Below are 21,189 nucleotides of genomic sequence, written 5' to 3' on the forward strand. Positions count from 1 at the left end.
TGTGAATGCTACTATAACAATAAAGAAAAAGGAAGCATGCATTCAATAATATTCAACATAAATCCTTTTTTTTTTCATTTTTGCAGTTGATTTGGAAGCGGGAAAATGTGTTGTTAAAGGACAAAAAAATTAATCAGTTAATCTGAAGATCTAATTGGCCTTACTGAATGATTCACAAGTTGAGAAGCATCCCATCTAGCAAGTAGAAAGGAACCTTGAGAAGTTGTACAATGTGAAAACTTTTACAGAAGGGGACTGGGCAGGACAAGAAGTTTCATAGCAAAAATACAAACAATAATTTTGTTAGGCAAGGTCACCTTCCCTTGGGAGAAGGCACAGGTCTTATCAGGCAGATTGCCTGAGTTTCCTTTGGGGAATGAAGAGTACATAAGTGGCAGACTCACACTGACCAGAAAATTCCAGACTGAACGATTAAAGTTACAGTCCTGAAGAAGGGGGAAACTGCGGTTTGGTGAGGTGACAGGCCTAGGTTCTGTGTCTTGGGCTTTAGCACAAGTGACTCCATTTTGGGCTCATGGTTTTCTCTGTAATAGTATTCAAACAATCAAAAAGATAAAATACAACCTCGTAGATTTTAGATTTCCCCTGCAAATTGCAGTGATATCATGGTTGCAATAGTTTCTCAAGAATTTCAAACAGTGATTCCCATATCTGGCAGCACATTAAAACGATCACTTTAAATTTACATATTGTATCTCAGGCACCACCTAAGACTAAATGAATCCAAATCTTTAGTACTAGGACTCATATATGGACATTTTAAAAACAAATCTGTCCAGGTGATTTTAATGAGTAATCATGGCTGAGAACCCGGGAATTAGGTAGTAATTTCATAGCTTCTCAATTAAGGTAGTTTTTCCTATAGAATATAAACTATACCCACCCTATGCTTTATCTGACTTTTATGTCATTATTGTCTCCTTATTTTTGATAAAAACATAGTCATTAGCAGTCATAACACCCATGTCTGCCCCAACAAAAGGGCAGGGTATGACAGAATCAAAGAATTCCACCTCCTTTTAAGGCATCTCTAGGGGTAGGGCTGATCCTCTCTCTTGAAAAGTGGAACTCCAGTCCTGTACCCATTCGTAAGCAAGACTACCTTAAATTTCTGTGCCCCCCTTTTCTGTGGGTGACCACACTAAATCCCCACAGAAACACACCCCAGAAGTCTCCATGGAGGGAGATTAACTTGAGTGTCTTAACAGTGAATAAACAAATTCATTTCACGTTGTCGCTGGACTTGCTGTCACCCTGGAGTGAATTTTAACAAGCTGTGTCTTCCTCCGTGGAGGCAGCCAGGGCCAGAGTGTCATGTGTTGCCTAGTTTTCTTCTCTCACATTTCCCATTATTCCTGTGGACACTCCAAGGCTTGCCCACTGTCTTAATACTCTTCAGCTTTCTGCATGTACGTGAACCCGTCACACACTGACCTACCACTTCCACAAATGGAGACACCTTTGGTGACTATCCAGAAGAGCTTTATTTTTAAAATTTAGTTAATTAATTTGAATAATTTCTTCATATGTTTAAACTTTTCCCAGGATAGCTTTATGTACATCAGTATGAAACTGAGAATTTGTGCCTTGAAAAATTATGCAGATATCTTAAAATCTGTCCTAACAGGCAAATTTGTTTTTAATGGAATAACCTTTGTTGCAAACTTAATCGAGAAACAATGCTGACTTTGTAGAGTCAATACATTTCACTTTGTTGCTAGAAGTGGAAAGCACAGTGAATGTAGCATATCCTTACAATGTTGTTGCATGAATGTTACCATTTGAAAACAATTTTTAAAAAATTGTTTTAAAAAAGCTGTTTTTAGAAAATTCCCATATTGTTGGTTTTTACTCAATTGGGGCCAAACCAAGAATATGGGAATTTTTAAAAAACAATTTTTCTGCTGCCATTTCCAACTACTATTACTAAAAAAAACCCACTTAAAATATGATATTGATGAATATGATAACTTTTATATTTTAATATATAAAAGTACATTGTGCATGTGTTTCAATAAGAAATGTAAAAATATCAAGGTTGATGAATATTAGATGGTGTTGTGGCTTTAAAATCAATTTTAAAAGCTGATTTACAATTACATAGAGTAAATGGATTCTTTACAGAACAAAGAGATTAAGGATTCTCTTCTGTCTGACATTGAAGGGAGAAGATTCATAAGAGAATCTCGTCCTTGATGTACATGATTGCATTATTGTCTCAGCAGTGTAAGCCTCCGCCTCTGCTTTGTCTGAGGGAACACACAAAGGTCAGCACATTATGGTCACTTGCTTTTAGGAGAGTCCATCCTTTACAAATGCGAGACAGAGGCCTGGAACGTGGTTGCCCCCTGCTGTGCACACGGCTAAATTACAACTGTATTAAAAATGTAACATTTACAGTTATAGACAGTAAAGTAATATTTAAAATGAATGATAACAGCACATATTAAAGTTCATTGACAATAATCCAGATTAAATAAGGTATTTTCTAAAATAGCTGTCACTTTAGTTATTTTTGTTACTGTGCTAAGGTTGCCATGGCAGAACACCACAGCCTGGATGGCTGAAATAGCAGAAATGTGTGTTCCCACAGTCCTGGAGGCTAGGAAGTTAAGATCAAGACATCAGCAGGTGATACTTTTCCTGAGGTCTCTCTCCCTAGCTCTTGGATAGCCTTTTCTCTGTGTGCACACGTCCCTGGTATCCCTTTCTCCTCTTACAAAGACACACGTCATGCTGGGTGAGAGGCCACCGTAAGGACCTCGTTCCAACCTCATCACCTCTTTGGAGAGCCCCACCTCCAAACGGCGCTACATTCTAAGGTCCTGGGAGTTGAGACATCAAGCTATGAATTTTAGAGGGACACAGCTCAGCCCATAACAACACATTCAGTCTAGATCTGGGGTGAATAAATAAAGATCAGTGTAAGTTATCCTTGATGTTTTTGAGACAATACAGTGTTTCCATTACACATTTCTTTTTAGGGAGGTGAGTCCGAGGGGTTGCGCTGTACTTTCTAGTCCCCACCAATGCACGGAGTTCCAGGCATGAGGTAAGAGCTCAGCAAATTGCTGTGAATGAATAAATGAATGGGGCGAGAGCGTTTCAATTTAGCTGCCGGATCCCTTGCTCTCACTGGCATCTTCCTCCACCGTCATCCCCTTCAGCCGCCAATCTCAGTCCGTCTTCTAAATTTGATAGAGAACCCTTAGGAAAGGATGGGGAGCTTAAGGGCCTAATGCAGAAGAAGAATGAAAAAGTACATGAAAAATGAGTCCTGCTTTCCTTAACCACGTGGTAGAAGCACTGTGGAAAGTATAATTAGCATGTTGAAGTTTGAAATTAAATTTCACTTTTACAATTTTGAAGGCCTGGGATTATAAGCTATAGTAGCAAAGAGTGTTTACTTTCATGGATGGGGCATATCATTCTTTTTTCTACCCTTGAATTGGATTTATGTCAAGGTTTTAGAGGGGAATTCTCATTGATATGTAACAAAAATAATGAAAATGTATGATGAAACATATTTTGATTATTACTGATATTTAAAGTGAAGAATAAGGGAATCCCTATGTTCTCCCTAAATCAGATACAAACCACAAAAACTATTCTTCTTGCGGGGGAGAAAGCAGACGGAGCCCAGCTGGGACCACAGAACACGTCAAGGCGGGTGGAGGTAATCTTTTGTCTGTACTGGGCGTGGTTCTTTTGTTGTTACTTGGCAAGCTACATATGTATCACTTGTATGGGTAAAATGTTTCGTGTGCTGTTTAATTCTTTGTTTATGGATTAAAATAAAAGACCTTGCAACCTACTTTGGGACAGTCCTGAAGTAGATGTGAACAGCTGAGTAGATTTTTAAATCCACGAATTTTCTTAAGTTGACCCAAGGTGCTGCCCTCGCTAGAGGCCAATGCTTGTCTCTGGAGCAGCCACGATTTTTTCCCCTGCAGGATTGGGATTCCAAACATATCCTCAGGTTGTCTCTTCCTCTCCCAGTTTGGTCTGGAAAAGCCTGGTTCACCCCGTTGGCTGCAGTGGTCCAAGGTAAAGTCCTATCCCTCTTTTGATTTCCTGCAGCACAGGGTCCAACTAGACTGTTCACAAAACTTGGTCCATGATTTAGAGAAACAGAGAACCTCGAGACCCAGCAAAGCCCTCAGGTTCTGCCTTTCTATCATTTCCCAGCCTCCATGACCCCTTATATAAGGTTACAGCCTGTGGCTGAAGACCCTTTCAATCTGCCACCCAGGAAGGCACTTCACGTTCTGGGAGTCTGAATGTCCGGGTTCAAGAGACAAAGGCAGAGAGAAAACACACGACCTTCCCTCCCTTTGTCCCCAGCTCAGCTTAGGCTCCTAAACCTCCCTATCACGTTTCATTTCCTTCTCCAGGACCTGCCTGTCCCCAGGCTGTCTGGGAACCATCCTTCGGGGCAGACCTCACCCCATGGCAGTGAGTCTATTCCCCATGGCAGTGAGTCTATTCCTCACAGAGCTGTGTGCTGCTCTCCCAAGGCTCCAAAAGGGCAGTGTCTTCAGAACTCAGACACACCACATGATTGTGAAAGATACTCTTCTGCTACTTTGTAACACCCCCTCTTACTGAACTTTTTCTAAAAGTATGACTCGTTCAGCGTCAAGTACCACCAAGCAGAGTGAGTCAGTGGACTGACTGGAGCCACACCTTAAGGCCCGTCAGTTCCCGTCACTTCATCCTGCTGATGTGTCATTCCTGTGGTCCCCGGGGTCGCAGCAGCTCATCCCAGGAGCATGCACTCGTGACAGCAGACCCATTTCTGCACAGACAGCAGGTCACAGGTGTAGGGGCCCAGAAAGAGTCACCCCAGGATGTGCCTCTGTGGTATGCAGATGGTTTTGCCCAAAAGGCAACTTTAGCTGCAGGCTCAAGAGAAACTTCTGTGGCTCCCCACCTGCACCCCCTGTAACTACTTAGAAGAACTTGAATTAGAGGCCTTCTCCATGAGACATTATGAGATAACTTCTTCTGTACACTCTATAGGGTGGGGCAAACTTCTATTTACTAAATATCTGTTCTTCTCCCAGCACTAAGGTCCAAGAGCAGCACATAGATCCTAGGTAAACATTCGCCAAATGAATAAATTATGGTGCTGGAAATCCTATTAGGAATATTCCCTTGGCTGTTGCAATTGTCTAAAAAACTGGCAAATTGGTGTTAGAGAAAGATTCCAGAGTAGTCAATGGAGATAGGGAAATAACCAACAAAGCAGTAGGAAGATAAAAAGCAGAAAGATGTGCTTCTTATATATTAGAATATATTATGATATGGTATAATAATATAACACAATGTGAAATCAATTTGTTGACTGTCATAAAAATGCCTGTAGCCTATAATATTTTGGACAATAAAAAATCAAAGTTGGAAATTTGTTATAAGGCAGTATTACACACATTTCATTTCAAATGTTTCTTAAAATGTAAAAATATATAAGTATATTAAGCACCAATTATAATATAACATATTATTTAAAAATTTTACTTTGTGACTCAGGGTCAGTACATATTTTATCAAATTTAGACATTGTGGGTAGCTTTATTTAGTAATTGTGGAATAATTTCAGTACACAGACAATATATAACAAAATTATTACTATTTGGTTCAAGATCTTGATGGCAAAATCAAGAAAATAGATTAGTGTGTTCAGGGAGATTTTGGACTTCTCAGATAAATGCTCAGCTACAAAAACAAGTGGGCTCTAGGAGGAACAAAGCATGCATGACTTCACACTTAAATTGGGTTCAATGACATCAGATATTTCCAAGTATTTCCTCGCACAGTAAACTGTTTCCAACTTTATGGATAATATCTATTAGAATATCCTCATAGTAAATATTATTTTCTCCTAAACTTTGGGATTTAGAATTTTAATGGAATATATTTTATATCCACAAAATTATTCAGAACTCATAACAAATTGCTACTATTCTAATATGTTGTTACATAATCTTTAAATGGATTCAAACATAGCCATATTTAAATTTCAAAGTGCTTGCATGCTTCAATAAATAGTAAGTAGTAATGTCCTTTGAGTATGGTGATGCCAACATTCTCAGACCTCATTTATAGTCCCCCTGTCTCTCACGTTTGTATGGGCGGGTGTATATGAATGTGTGTCTGAGTGTGTGTAGCTTATTCACTTTGCTTGCACTCTGATATGTCTCATTTATTTAAGGAAGGGAAACTCTTTAGACCTCTTTGCAGAATTTCCTTTTGGGGGCTATGTTCCTAAAACTATGGTGAAATAATATGCTATTTTCACTTCAAAATGTGCAACATGCAATAGTATATGACATACTGGTCTATTCTCACCAAGTTTTTAATAGAGAAATTATTTTCTGTAATTTTAAAATTTCAATCAGATGGAATTAAGGGGTATGCATTAGCAGGATTTAAAGCAAATTTTCTTTTCATTTGCGTTGTCTTTTAGGTAACACTGCCATCTTGTGGCCATTTGTTGGTATGACTATATATGTACACACACATATTTACTCTCATAACTACTACCCTCTCAACTGTTTATCATTAAAACAAGCACTATAGTTCTTTGTGGCATTTAAAAGTTTAAATATACCAGAGAATTTAATATCTGCTTCTAAAAAGAAGGAAGGACTTTTAAATACTGTCTTCACACAAATATACTTCTAGATGTATATCGAATTATGTGCCTATATGAGATGAAATTATTTTATTAAGTTAAACAATTTTAGAATAGACACATAAGATAAAGATAAACTACATCTGGAACCAAAGATATGTAGTATTTGTCACTATTACATGCTCTAGGTTACAGAGTCATTGAAATATTTGGTTAAATTTTATAACTGTCTATAGAGCTTATAGTTAAAAGAGTTTAATTATACTTTTTATTACATTAGGCCTTTTTATACTACATAAGTTTTTTCCATTTTTTGAAGACTTGGTTTTTAAGACAACTTTTAGGTTCACAGAAAGCTGAGAGGAAGGCACAGGGATTTTGCATGTGCCCCCACCCCCCGCCCCCACTTGCATGGCCTCCCCATTATCAAAGTCCGCCACCGGAGTGGGGCATCTGTTCTAATCGGTGAACCTACACCGACACATCATTATCACTCAAGGTCCAAGATTTACGTTAAATATTGTAATTGACTCTTGGTGTTACACAGTCCGTGGATTTGGACAAATGTAAAATAATGTTTTTTTATCATTACAGTATCACACAGAACATTTTCACTGCTCTAAAAATCCTCTGGGCTACACTTACCCCTTCCTCTCCTGTAGCCCCTGGCAACCAGTTTACTGTTTCCACAGTTTTGCCTTTTTCACTTTTTCTTCCTAGTAAAGGCAAGATCTTATGCATAGCCCACTGTTCATGTGCATAAAGCATTTGCCCATCACTTGACCCCCGAGGTCGAGTATAGAGTGGATGGGAACTTTAGCTCAGAGGTAGCTCTGCTAACATGCCTGATGCTGCTACAGACTGGGAGTCTGTCTAATTAGCTTCAGGCCCTGGCCACCACAACCCAGTGCAGTCCAGATGGCTGTGCACTCACATCCCGCCAGGTCAGTCCTTGCTTGGGCTTCACACTTGTTTCCTCCACAAAGGGGCACTTGGTGGAAGAATCACTTCAATGTCAGTTCAGCCTTAATGGATTCCTGGGTCTCCCTAGATGATTGAAAATGTTAGAAGTAGTTTTATTGTATTGTTCAAAACATTTAAAGTGCTTTCTGCTCTTAGTACGGTCAAATATGCATCTTAAATCCCACAATATATGTTTGAAAACACACACACAACATAGTTCATTGTGGCCAACACAACGGTTATAGGTGATTCGGTAGGAATTACTATAGTCACCTGTGGTTTTCTGAGAGCCAATAAAACAAATTCGAAAGAAATGACCAGATAAAGATCTGGTTACATGTATATGTATACGTGCCCACATGCATATTAAGACTCATTACAAAGCAAATTTTTTTTCCTAAAAATTAAGGAAGAATATACTTAAAAATCAAGGAAGAATATGAACATATTCAAAAGTTCTTGTGTGCAATGTACTGTTGGGTAAAAAGATAGACTGTGGTTGAATGAATAACAAGCAAAACAGCCAGGTGTGTTACAGAATGATGTACAGGCTTTAGTTGTTCTTTAATAAAGCCATGATGATTCTTTACACCAGTATAGAAATGATTCTGAGAGCAGCATTTGTCCAGTTTGTGCTACTGAAGTTTCACTGGAGGAGAGTGTGTTATGTCTGTAACATTTAGTCAGTCCCTGATCACAAAAACAGTGTGGGTGGGCCTTTCTGAAGCTCACTTATATCTTGTGTTTCTCTTGCTCTGGGCAAGCAGCGAGCAAAGATATTACTCTAAAACTATCTTATGATGAAACAAGACCATGTGACTAGCAATGGCCAATTGGTTATAAACAGGTCGCGTGTCACATTTCTGGTCCGAAAATCTCATCCCAGAACAGGGGCCCTCCGTGCTCATTTTGCCCGCCGCATCGACCCGGGACCCCACACGTTCCAATGTTGTAGCTATGGCACGTCAGGGGGCTCTCTTCGCTCGGCTCTGCTCGCTGTGTTGAGACGAGGAAATCTGCAGCCGTGATGAATTATCGGGACTAGAGAGACTTCGAATCAGCCAAAAATAAGCCCATGTTAGGTTCAGCCAAGATTTGAAGAGTGCGTTCTTATTATAATGTAGCCCGTTCAAACTAATGCAAGGGGCTGAAAAATTCATCTCCGTGGCTATACGGTGTCATCATTTTCTTATCCATTCTTTGCAGAGTTTGAACTAATTCAAATGAAGATAAAATGATTCTGTTCTTCTTTCTACCCAGAACTTGGCAAAAAAAAGTTTTTTTTCTCTAATTGCCTGTGTTTATCAATAGAATGTATGTGCTTTCTTTATTTATAGCTGCCTCTGAAATCTAGTCTAATCATATGACAATCTCCTTCCAATTCAATGTTTTAACTTTAACACATAGTGAAATATATTTATTTATAGAGTTTGCTTTTATGACCTGCAAGAAAACTTGTAAAGAAAGGAGGCACAGTATGGAAGAAATCACTTACATTATATTCCAGAAAAATATAACCAAGGAGTGTTCTCAGTGGGATATCCTGCAAGAACCCAAGAGGAGTCAGACTCAACTCCACCTTCTAGATCTGACTTTCTTGAGATATGCTGTGTTTTGGTCAAAGGAAGCTTCAGGAGGAGAGTGGAGGAGGAACCTGACCTCAAAACAGATATGTACTTTTTTGGTCTCTAGTGGAGCCATTGAGGAGAAAGGAGTCAGGCATTGTCAGAGAGTTTCCTAAGAAATCTCCAAGACCTTGAACATAAAAAGTTTGGCTTTGTGTCCAAATTGCAAACAGCTGCATGAAATCAGTGAAGAAACCACTCACACAATATGCCTTAGAATGAAGATCTGTTTTGGAACCTGAGGATGAGCTGCTTTCAAGATGATCTGGGTGTAAAGCACTTGGGGTTTGACATTGGGGTCCACACTCTCAGGGCACAATGAAAGGCATGATGACACCAGGGAGGGACTTTCAGGACATCAGACTCCAATAAGGAGGAACCTGGAACAGGAAAGGCCAGTGCTGTGGGTGTTTTTGGACTGGTTTGTTAAAGCAGGTAAGGCATGCATTTGAAAAATTCCCTGACATGTTTGAGGACTGGTGAGGCACACACAGCTCTGGCTAATCCAACACCAAATCTCACTTTCCTCCCTAGTAACAGAGGTCTGATTTGGGAGTCGTGTTGCCAGAGTAAAAGATTTTACATCTCATCTTGCCTGAAATTCAGTGTGCCCATGCCACTAAATTCTGGACAATGTAATCTAAACAAATGAGTTTTATGAGGCTTCTGGAAATGCTCACTCCTTTAGGAGGAACTTTATAAAATGTCTTCTTTTGGCCTGAAAGATGAGTTGATGGCAGGAACTTCAGCAGCTATATTGAGACATGAGGTGACCTTGAAAATGGAAGTCAAACATGGATTGTGACCAGAAACTTGGGTTCTAACATCTCTGATAAATATGATGTGTTTGATTTATCTTTCCTAACTTGCCTATCTCTGGGTTGTTTTTATGTGCATAGACAAAATATGTATTGATAAATTAACATAAGGAGGATGCTAAAATTCTAATGCAAAGTTGGAGGACAAAGAATCAATCATATTAACAAAATACCTTGTGTATTCACAGCTTAAGTAAGCATAATAGTGTTGTGACTATGAGTTTTATAAGTAATCAGACTACAAGCCACAAAACTTGGAAGAAACTGTTATCATTCAAACAAAAATTACTGAGAAACTACTATAAACAATGCCTTATGTAGACATTGTATGTTTAATACATAATAACAATAAATGAAATAAAATAAATAAGACAGTGCCTGCTTATACTTTTATTTTAGAAGAAAGACATGTTTTTTATAAGTGATATGTATTTTTTAAAAACTATAGACTTTGTAGAGCAGTTTTAAGTGCATGGCAAAATTGAGAGGAAGGCACAGAGGTTTTGCATGTACCTCCTGATTCCACACATGCATAGACTCCATCATTATCTTCATCTCCTACCCGAGTGGTATAGCTGCTACAATCCACGAGTCTATGCTGACACATTATCACTTCAAGTCCATAGTTTACATGAGGGTTTATTCACATTGCTGTACATTCTCTGGGTTTTGACTAATGTATGTTGTGAATCTACCTTTATAGTATCATACAGAGTACTTGCACTATCCTAAAAATCTTTTGTGCTCCACCTTTTAAATAATTTTAAGAGTGCTGTTAGTGCACAAAGAAGCTCTCATGTAGCGTGTGGAGACTTCAAGTTTGCAGGCATGCTGGTGACGTTATTTATATAAATGTAGAGAATGTGAAGCCTCCTTGGCTTGCCTCTCTGACAACGTCAAGATAGCAGAGTCTCCAAAAGTTCCTTGTTGTACACAAGCCAGACCCTTTAAGAATTCATGAAACAGACTGTAAAATGTTTCTTGGCCTAACTCCAGGATAGCATTGGTTATTAGGTAGTCAGTTGATACATACAACATTTTTGCATTTATTTTGCAGATTTGAATTTCAAATTTGCTTTAAATTGAGAGAACACCACACAGAACAGTGCCCGTTTGAAGAATCCAGGTTATCATCACTAAGCTGGCATTAGTAATATTTGATTTGTACAGATTGGAAGAGACACGAGCAAGCTGTGAAAATGATTGTGTCATTCTCAGGCAAAACTCCCGAGCCAGTTAGTTAACAAATGGTTTTAAAGTATTGGAACACTTACCAAGAAAAGGAGTGATTACTGGAACCTAATAATTCACTAAGTATAGGACTTCCCAAACTCAATTTCCATCCTGTTAGATAAGGTGAAAAAGCTGAAGATGTATTTGTGGCAGGACATTTTCAAAAATTTTCCCTGTTCAGTCGCAAAGGCAGGAAATGTTGAAGCTAGGAGATGACACCCATCAGAAAGATTTACATCTAAAGGAATGGCCTGTGATTTCTGAAAGTCCTATTTCTCTCTCTCGGTTGGCAGTCCTCCTTCAGGTGCACGCGTGGGCCAGGGATAAACAAATCAGAAACAGTGGTGGATAGAGAGGTACAGTGTGAGCATGAACAGGAACAGTTTGCACAAGGTGAGAATGGAAGCTCACAGGAGTAGTTCTGTAGGTTTGTTACCGGAGTGTTGCATACAGTAGGACTTCTTCAATGGAGCACTTTCTTATTTTTTATGTATAATTAAACTTGATTGGAGGACTTAAAAGCCAATGGCACTAAGTCATAAAAATCATTCAAGTGTTTGGTTGTATAAATTTTATGTATCTATAAGTTACTCTGAGATAGAATTTGAATCACCAGTGGCATTTATAATGTGTTGTTCATCTTCAGTCTCAAATAACCTCTGTGATATTAAATTGCAAGGACCATGATTAGGTATGGGCAGCACTGATGTTCAGATAATAACATTTGTTTCTATCTCCTAGGTGCTTCAGACAAAGTTTTATATTTTAAACAAACAAACAAACAGTTTGAATGATGTATGAGATGAAAAGCATGCATGTTTCTCATTAAGGATAAAAAAATTTTAAACTAACCTCAAGAAGCTATTCTTAGCTGAAATCTATTACTATCTATACCTTACATTAGGATATGTTTATTATAACTTACACAATGCTATATGTCAATTATGTGTCAATAAAATTGGAAGAAAAATCTGTTTATTATAGTTTATAATCTTCTCAGACTCATTGTATTGTATGTGATTTTGGTTCTGGTTTACCATTTGTTCACTAGGTACATATCCCTTTATTCACTTATTAAAACAATAAAGTATTAAAATTGGTTTATTGTTACAATTGTATTTCTTCATTCCATCATCATAATTAAACCAAAACTTTAACTCCTAGTTCACAAGAAAAGTGTTCCTTTTTCCTTTATCTTGGGGTGCAAGGTATTTGTTTATTTCTTGTTTCATTTACAAATTTGCCCTCCCTTTCCCTGGAAATGCAAAACAAATGTTTTAAAGTGATTTGCATGGAATATACATTTTTTCTTTTGTGTTTTGGCCAAATTATGTGTTTTTTCTCAAATGTACTTGCTCTCCACTTTCCTCCAAGAACATAAGCAAGGCTTTGGTAATTTTTCTCCCAATATACACTGATTTGGTTATCTCACAGTACTATTATGTTATTTATTATTTCTTATGTCTATGATATAGTATATAAGTTTGATGGTGAGTACACTGAAAACAGAAAAATCTTTTAAAAAATTGCTTTGGGCAAATCTCTGAATTTTTACCTTGCACAATGAGAGAATTAATTTAACTGTGAAATTAGGAAATTTTTTTATGATTAACATTTTATATCAAAGTCACTCTCAAAAGCCCATGATTTTATGTGAGCTTTAAGAAGTTCTATTATGATAAAATCAGTTATAATATAGAGCTATAACATATCAAGAGTTAAAACTGAAAGTGGGTACTAAAATAAGCTCTTCTAGGACTTTTAAGATATCAGTTTATATATGTATATATTTAAGTCTTTATCCATCTTGAGTTTATTCTGGTGTATGGTGTCACTTAGTGGTCTAGTTTCATTTTTCTTACATTTGCCTGTCCAGCTCTCCCAACACCATTTATTGAACAGGCTATTTTTATTCCATTTTATGCTTTTGCCCCTTTTGTCAAATATTAATTGACCATGGAGACATGGGTTTACTTCTGGGTTCTCTATTCTATTCCACTGATCTATGTGTCTGTTCCTATGCCAAGTACCAGACTGTTCTGATTACAGTGGTCTTGTACTATAGTTTGATATCAGGTATTGTGCTCCCTCCTACTTTGTTTTCTTTCTCAAGATTGCTGAGGCTCATGACACCATAAAAATCCTAGAGGAAAACATGGGCAGTAAAATATCAGATACCCCATGCAGTAATATTTTTGCCAATGTATTTCCTAGGACAAGAGAAATAAAAGGAAAAATAAACTAATGGGACTACATCCAATTAAAAAGCTTCTGCATGGCTAAAGAAAACTTCATCAAAATGAAAAGGGATCCAACTGTGTGAGAAAACATATTTGCTAATCATATCTCAGACAAGGTTTTAATCTCCAAAATATATAAAGAACTCGTATGACTCAATACCATGAAGAAAACAATCCAATTAAAGGATGGGCAGAAACCTGAACAGACACTTCTCCAAGGAGGACATACAGAAGGCCTAGAGACATATGAAAGGATGCTCAACATCACTAGCCATCAGAGAGATGCAAATTAAAACCACAATGAGATGCCACTTCACACTTGTCAGAATGGCCATCACAACACAATAAAAAAAAAAAACAAGTGCTAGCGAGGTTGTAGAGAAAAGGGAACCCTAGTGCACTGTTGGTGGGAATGTAGACTGGTGCAGCCACTGTAGAAAACAGTATGGAATTTCTTAAAAAAAAAAAAGAAAGACAAACCCAAAAACTAAAAATGGAACTGCCTTTTGGTCCAGTAATTCCACTCCTGGGACTATACCCTAAGAATCCTTAATCACCAATCCAAAAGAACCTATGCACCCAAACGTTCATAGCAGTGATATTTACAATAGTCAAGTGCTGGAAGCAGCCTTAGAGCCTGTTAGTAAAACAGTGGATCAAAAAACTGGTACCTTTACACAATGGAATACTCTGCAGCAGAAAGAAGGAAGAAACTCCTACCTTTTGTGACAGCATGGATGGAACTGGAGAGCATTATGCTAAGTGAAATAAGCCAGGCCACAAAAGACAAACAACATAAAATTTCACCTATAAGAGAAACCTAATGAACAAGACAACCAAGTAAAAATAGAACCAGAGGCTTGGAAACAAGGACAAGACTGACAGTGACCAAAAGGAAGGAGAGGGGGGATAATGGTGGAAGGAAGGGAAGGCACTAGTCAAAGAACGTGCAAGAAGGACCCCTGGACAGAGACAACAGGGAGGGGATTGGCTGCGGGATGAGGGGTGGGGTGGGCGGAGAAGGGCCACGGGAGTAAAACTGGGACAACTTTAATAGAACAACAATAAAATATTTAATATAAAATAAATACATAAGAATAAACTATGTTCTTCATCAGCATATAACTCAGAGAATACAACATTGTTTTCCATTATATACCGTCAGTTTTTTTAATTATCTCTTTTTTATAAAAAAATTATTCCCTTAAATTATTCAAACTTTGTTGAAAGAGGATGTGTATGGTAGGAGAAATAGATTTTAATCTGTATTAGGGAAATTGTTCATGAAATTATATATTCTGGTGGAGATGTTGATAGATATGGAGTTTATAATAATTTTATTTACACCCCAACTTGAGTAAAAGTATCTATATATTGATATATCGATATATAGATATGTATATATCTGTGATTACTGAGCACATATTAAATAAACATGTGGGGAAGCCACGAAAACCTGTTTAAATTTCTGCCCTAGCTCGTGGTATTTTTTCTCCTCCCTCTGTCTAGATTAATGTTTACCAAGATAATCCTGCATTTCTTACAGAAGGACAGAGAAGGGTGACCCTGCTGGCGCGAAGTTCTGTTTGTAATAAGACAATTGGAGGCTGCACCTTCCGCCCGCCTGTCTGCCTGCCCCTACCAGGACCTGTTCGTGCTGACATTTGGGGATGTGTTCCCTGCTCACTTGACTCCAAAAATAACACATGCTGCCTGTGCATGAGGTGCAAGGCTTTGCCGTTTCCAAGAAGCCTGCATTTCCATGGAAACCAGACAGGCAGAAAAGGAAAGGGTAAGTGCGTGAAATCGCTCAGCGCTTCGAAACAAAGCGGAATGCAGACCAACGGCCTCATCTGCATTCAGCCTGTGAAAACCAGTAACCGCCCTGACCCTGGGCTGCTGGAGGAAAACCGGCTCCCCGCCGGCTTCGGTCCATGAGAAACACATCTCATCCTCTCCCTAGGCGTGTTTACAGGCTAGAAAAGCAGGACGTGAAATCCAAGAGCCTACATCGTTTCTACCGTCTGCCGCTCTTGGGTACTGTCAAGTTCACACCTCCAGTCTGTAAAATGCAGAACTCACACACAAAAAATTCTCAATCGCTCATCATTTCAAATGAATGTTCAAAGCTACTTAAGTCTTAAAACTTAGTGAGTGATGCTTTGGCATCCTTAGGAAATACTATCAGAAACAAAAGATCCTTGCTCATCGTAACTTAAGCAATGGGTATTTCTCTAATGTCCCTGAAAGACTTGCTATTGGCAAACAGGAATGTCTTCTATTCAGAAACCAAACAACCATAGGTCTAGAGAAAGAAGATTTTGCATGTCTCTACCTCCAGAACTCCCTGAAGGAATATGAGATTTTGATGTAATTGATACAAAATTTTTACTAAAACTACATGTATTCTATGAAACACTAGTCACTTCCATTTGTTTATAAAACCCACTCAATCGCTTCTCATTAAGGTAGAAAAAAACTGCTATGGCTGTGCTCAGTAGCGGGTGCTCCTCCTCCCGCTTCCCCCTCTCTCCCACTAGCATCCTGGTCACTTACCCCGGTGTTAAGAGGAACGTTCTTGACCTGATATGTGTCTTCTGGGTTCCTGGAAAGAGAATACAGGTGCAGGCTGAGGCCACTCAGTTTACTTTTATCTCTTGAGCCGTACCTGATGTCATGGTTGAAAGATTAGTTGAAACTCTATTAAATGTTTTAATCTCTGTATGAACCATGCTTTTTGGTGCGGGACAGGTATGGGATTACCGTGGCTATTCGCCACCACAGAATTCAGGTAGTACAGCATGTTGTTAGCTGTACAAGGGGGCTGCCAGACCGAGGTGGCTCTAAAGCATAAGCAAACCCAAATCAAATCCTGTAAATACCTCAGGGATTCAAAATCAAAGTTCTGAAGACAACCAATCAGATACAGCCAACTAGGCTTTAAGTTACAGCCAATCAAAGATTTTCCTTTTGTTGCTCCCTACCTTTTCCACACGTTTGGGCCCTAGCTCCTCCCAGTAGAGCACTCAACTGCTTCCAGTTCAGTGCTGCCTGATTTTAATCAATTTTTGCTCAAACTCTTAAATTTCTGAATATGCCTCAGTTTATCTTTTAACTACAGCAAACACATATGTCTTGTATCTGATGTGAATGAATAAACTTGCCCCCCAACAGAAGAGGTCAGAGGACAAACACGGCCCCAGAGCAACAGGTGCTTTGAGTAGACCTTTGTGTGTGTGCCGCTCAGTTGGAAGCTTCCTCCGGTTCTTCTCAAGGAAGAGTCTTAAATATTGCAGGTCTTAATATACGATGAAGATTGTATTTTGTCACTTTCACCCTTATTGTGATGATAAGGCATATGAAGTGTTTGCTGTTGTTCCCTCAACCCCTGTGAAACTGAAACTGTTACAGCCCCCTGCTCCACGGGAATTTGTCTTGTCAACGAGAGAACGCAGATGTAGAGCCACTGGATGTTGAGCTTTGATCAAGTTAAGCCCATTTGCAGAACAGATCCAGGAGGAATGCCTGTTGAAGCACAGCCACCAGTCCTCTCTTCCATCTCTCTCCCTCTCTCTCTCTCTCTCTCTCACACACACACACACACACACACACACACACACACACACATACACACACAGGGAACATTTCTGAGAAGACTGGGAAGATCAATGCCTCTTTGAAAAGAGTCTTTGCACTGGGTTCACCCCCAGCATTCACTCCACTCTTCAGGGTAAGGATGATGAGATCTCCACACAGTTCGGAGAGCTGTGATTACAGGAGAGCTGTGTCCTGTTTCTTGTCTTGTGCTGGAAGACAGTTCCCATAGTAAGTTTCTGGTTTACGTGGTACAGGAGTGGAGCATGGACAGAGGCACGTGGGTGCCTAGTGAGAGGGGGTGGCCTTACTAGATCCGGAGATGCATCCCCAGGATACACACACATGCAGTCACACACAGACACAACAGAGGGAGACACAAAAAACCCTTATAATCATCTGAATGGACAACAGCAGAAATTCAAAAACAATGGAGTTAGAGACAGAGTGGGGAGGGGTGGGCAGACACCTCTGTGATGCCAACGTAAGTACGTCTACACCTGTATCTAAGGCCTGCTGCAGCTTGGCACCTGGGAAACCCGAAGAGACAGTGAGTGCAGTGCAGTGGTTCAACTCAGTGTTGGAAGCCATACTCGCAATTCTGGCTGTAGAATTGCTGCAAATAACTTAATATTTGTGCCTTAGATATAACTTAATATTTGTTCCCTTAGGTATAAATTATAGGGAGAACTAAGTAAACTAATACATAAATGAAGTGTGTAGAACAGTGTATGGCATGGAGTATGGGCTGGAGAAATTGTAACTAATTATTCTATTCACTCAACATGACAGGGCTACTTAGAGTAGATGAGCGCCGTTACCCCCAGAGGTCCCTGACACCCTCAGTTTCCCGGCTGATACTGCAATACTGCAAACACCCTCATAAATTCACGCTGCGGCCCAGGGTACACAGGAGAGGCTGGGGATGGGCCCAGACGTACTGCCTGCCTGCAGCTGATGAGGACCCCCATTGCCTCTCCTGGGACAGACCAAGCTGATTTATGGAAAAGTGAGTCACACCATTTAAGTAAGTTTGTCGTTTTGAAAATTCGCATTTGGTCCATTATTATTTTATTTGTTTCCCAAACTTTCCTTTTATCAGCTGCTCAATTTTCTATTAGTTACATAGATGTTCTGGCCTTTTCTTGTCTCCTTATACATTGCACAACAATACCTCAACTACCTAAAAGCAAAAAGTGGACCTAGATCCCTATTCTTCATGTGTTTTCTGGGGGAATAAAAATCTAATGTTTTGGAAATACAGCATGAATGATTAGTCCAATATTCCTAGCTCAAATTCCCAGCAAGGCTTGCAGAAAGTTAACCTCAGGTAGAAAACGCACCTGTGCCTCTTTAGAATCCCAGCATTACGTCATTTCTGTTTGAGCAGGTTGCATTCTTCTTTCAATTACAAAATGTGTCGAGAAATATATATGCACTAATTAATTTATTAATTTAGTCAGCTTTTACTTCACTCATTCATGGATTTTAGAAATTAAAATTAGTTAAAATTAAATATATTTTAAGAAGGAACTTTTAAAAAATCTCCTTGGGGTAAATGGAGACACAAGATTCTCACAACCCAGCTAGAATTGCTAAATTAAGATATATCACGCACAAGTGGGGTAATCCGATACCTTCACATTATCCATGCTACTTAAATTAAAGGTTTTTAAAAATGTATTTAAAAATCACAAGAGGTTGTTTATTTTGTTAAACTCAGTTTGAATAACAAAGAGCAAAGGTATATGAAGCAGCACACAGTGCGCATCTTGGGAGAATGTTATTATTTTTTTGACAACTTGGAAGAGGTAATTTGCAAACTTCCCTTCTTGCTTTCCTAACTTTTTCTGATTGCAGTGTACGCGCAATGGTTTCTTACGGCAGCCATCAGTTTTTATCTATCATCGTCATCACAACCAGCACCTTCATAGGCATTTATTTTGCATCTAATCTGTTCCTGGAAAAATATAAGGGTACTTGAAAAGGGAACCAAAGCCAAGAGGAAGAATAATCCTCACAAATAATTTGATTCAGAGACCTTTTTTTCAAAACTTGCTTGCTGATGGAAAGAAATAGAATACATTTAATTTTTATTAATCCATCATAATGGTAGAGCATTTGCTCTTCTAGGCAGTAATAAAATTTAAACTTAATGCTGAGTGGTGCCAGGACATTAAAAGGCCTGCTCAAATTCGGTCAACACACACGCAACTGTAGCAGTGTCCTGAGCACTAGAGCGAACATCTGCGCTGATGTTTTCTGCTGGCTGAGAGAACCCTGTGAAGGCCAGTTCTTTTTCTACTCGCCTTCAAACACATTTAAAAATAACTATTCTGTGTCATTGACATGGTAATATTATCGACACAAAGTTTTTCTTAAAACCATCTGTTTTTCATTAATGGATGATGAAAGAGTATCATAAACAGAATTTGGCTGGATTCTTACATAATTCCTTCCATAATTTATAACCATAAACTCATGCCAGAAATAATATGTAGTAATGGAATATTTTAAAACAGTTTAAAATATTAAATATGATATTGTAGAAAGAAAAATCAATTAAACATAAAACAAATTTTTAAAAAACTTGAGAAATTTATTTTCCAATTTAAGAATGTAGAAAATTGCCCCAGAGCTATGACATACTATTTTGAGTAGTGATTTCTACCAGCTCCAGTTTTGATATGTAACAATGTTCTAAGTGTATTTAGCTTTTGGAAGCTGTAATAGTGTCTCTAAATGGGAGCTGTGCAGAGTGAAGGGTATGGGCTTGACCTTCAAAGGCCAAGTCTCATAATTTCATTTTGCCTTTGGTGCAAGGCTGGCCCCTTATGCTGCTGCCACTGTGGGTACTTTGCCAGCTAACCTAACACACATCCATGTTTTAGGGTTACTTGGCTGATTAAATGAAAATATAGGTTATGAAAATTATTTAATGCAATATTATTTACAAGTTTTCATCAGCCTATATATTTTCACTAGCATTAAAATTTTAATATATTTCTATTAGTCACTGGCCCATGTCATAAACTTATATGGTGTCAATTTATTAATAGTTAATGTGTATATTTTATGAATACATTTTGATTTCCTTTAGAATTTTTCAAATACTGTTTTAATTTGTTTATAAGCTTTAAAAACTTCTACTGTTCTTCAGTTTTTTCCATCAGAAGTCTTCTGCTCTTGCTTGCTCTCATAAATATAACCACTGTGTTTCACTCTCTTCTTGAACTTAAGGTTTTTTTATATATGCATTGCTCATTTTCAGCAGCTCTTGCCATAAAAAATATTTTATACTTAAAGATATGTCCCCTTAAATTAACCTTTTGTAAAACTGAAGAAGATCATGAGTAACAAAGCCTGGCAGCATGCTTTAGCAACAATTCATAGTTTGTGATGTGTCAACAGTATCCATTCCTGTTGACCTGGCTACATTGTTACCTTAAATAAGAACACCTGATTTCTGATTTTAAGTCTCATATTTTAAATTTGTTTGGAAACTCAAGAAAGGTCCTTTTTCTTCCATTTTTCAAGCAGAAATACGTTGTCCTTTTATATTTAATGCTAATGGGAGAATTCGGTTGTTCAGTAGATGTCACTCTAAGTCTGTTGTACTGTTGTTTTATGTTCTTATGTTCATACTAACAAAGGTGAAATACAGGCATGTTCAGTTTCTTCCATTTCAATGTATTTTAACGTCTCAACTTTGATTGAACAGAGAAATGGATTTCCCTTAAATAAAAATCATTGTTTAGGATAATGAAACATACAATTCATACATTTTCATTGTGGTATATTTTTATGGCATTAAATGGTTATTAAACTAATGCAAGTTCTGATTAAACTATCAGGTGAACTCGAGTTGGTCAGTAGAGCTTCACGAATGATTTAGTGGCTTGTTCTCTGTCATTATCTGTGTAAAGATTTGTTATGGAAGAAAATCTTTACATCTTCACTGTTTCTGAGCTCTCTCATGAGAAAGAAGCATGCCTTATATATTGTAATTTTTGGTTAAGAAACAGGAAGTTTACAGAAACAGAAAGCTCACTTGATGG

The sequence above is a fragment of the Phyllostomus hastatus genome, unplaced genomic scaffold (assembly GCF_019186645.2).
Source record: "Phyllostomus hastatus isolate PE091 unplaced genomic scaffold, TTU_PhHast_1.1 phas_contig_58, whole genome shotgun sequence".
Classification (NCBI taxonomy): Eukaryota; Metazoa; Chordata; class Mammalia; order Chiroptera; family Phyllostomidae; genus Phyllostomus; species Phyllostomus hastatus.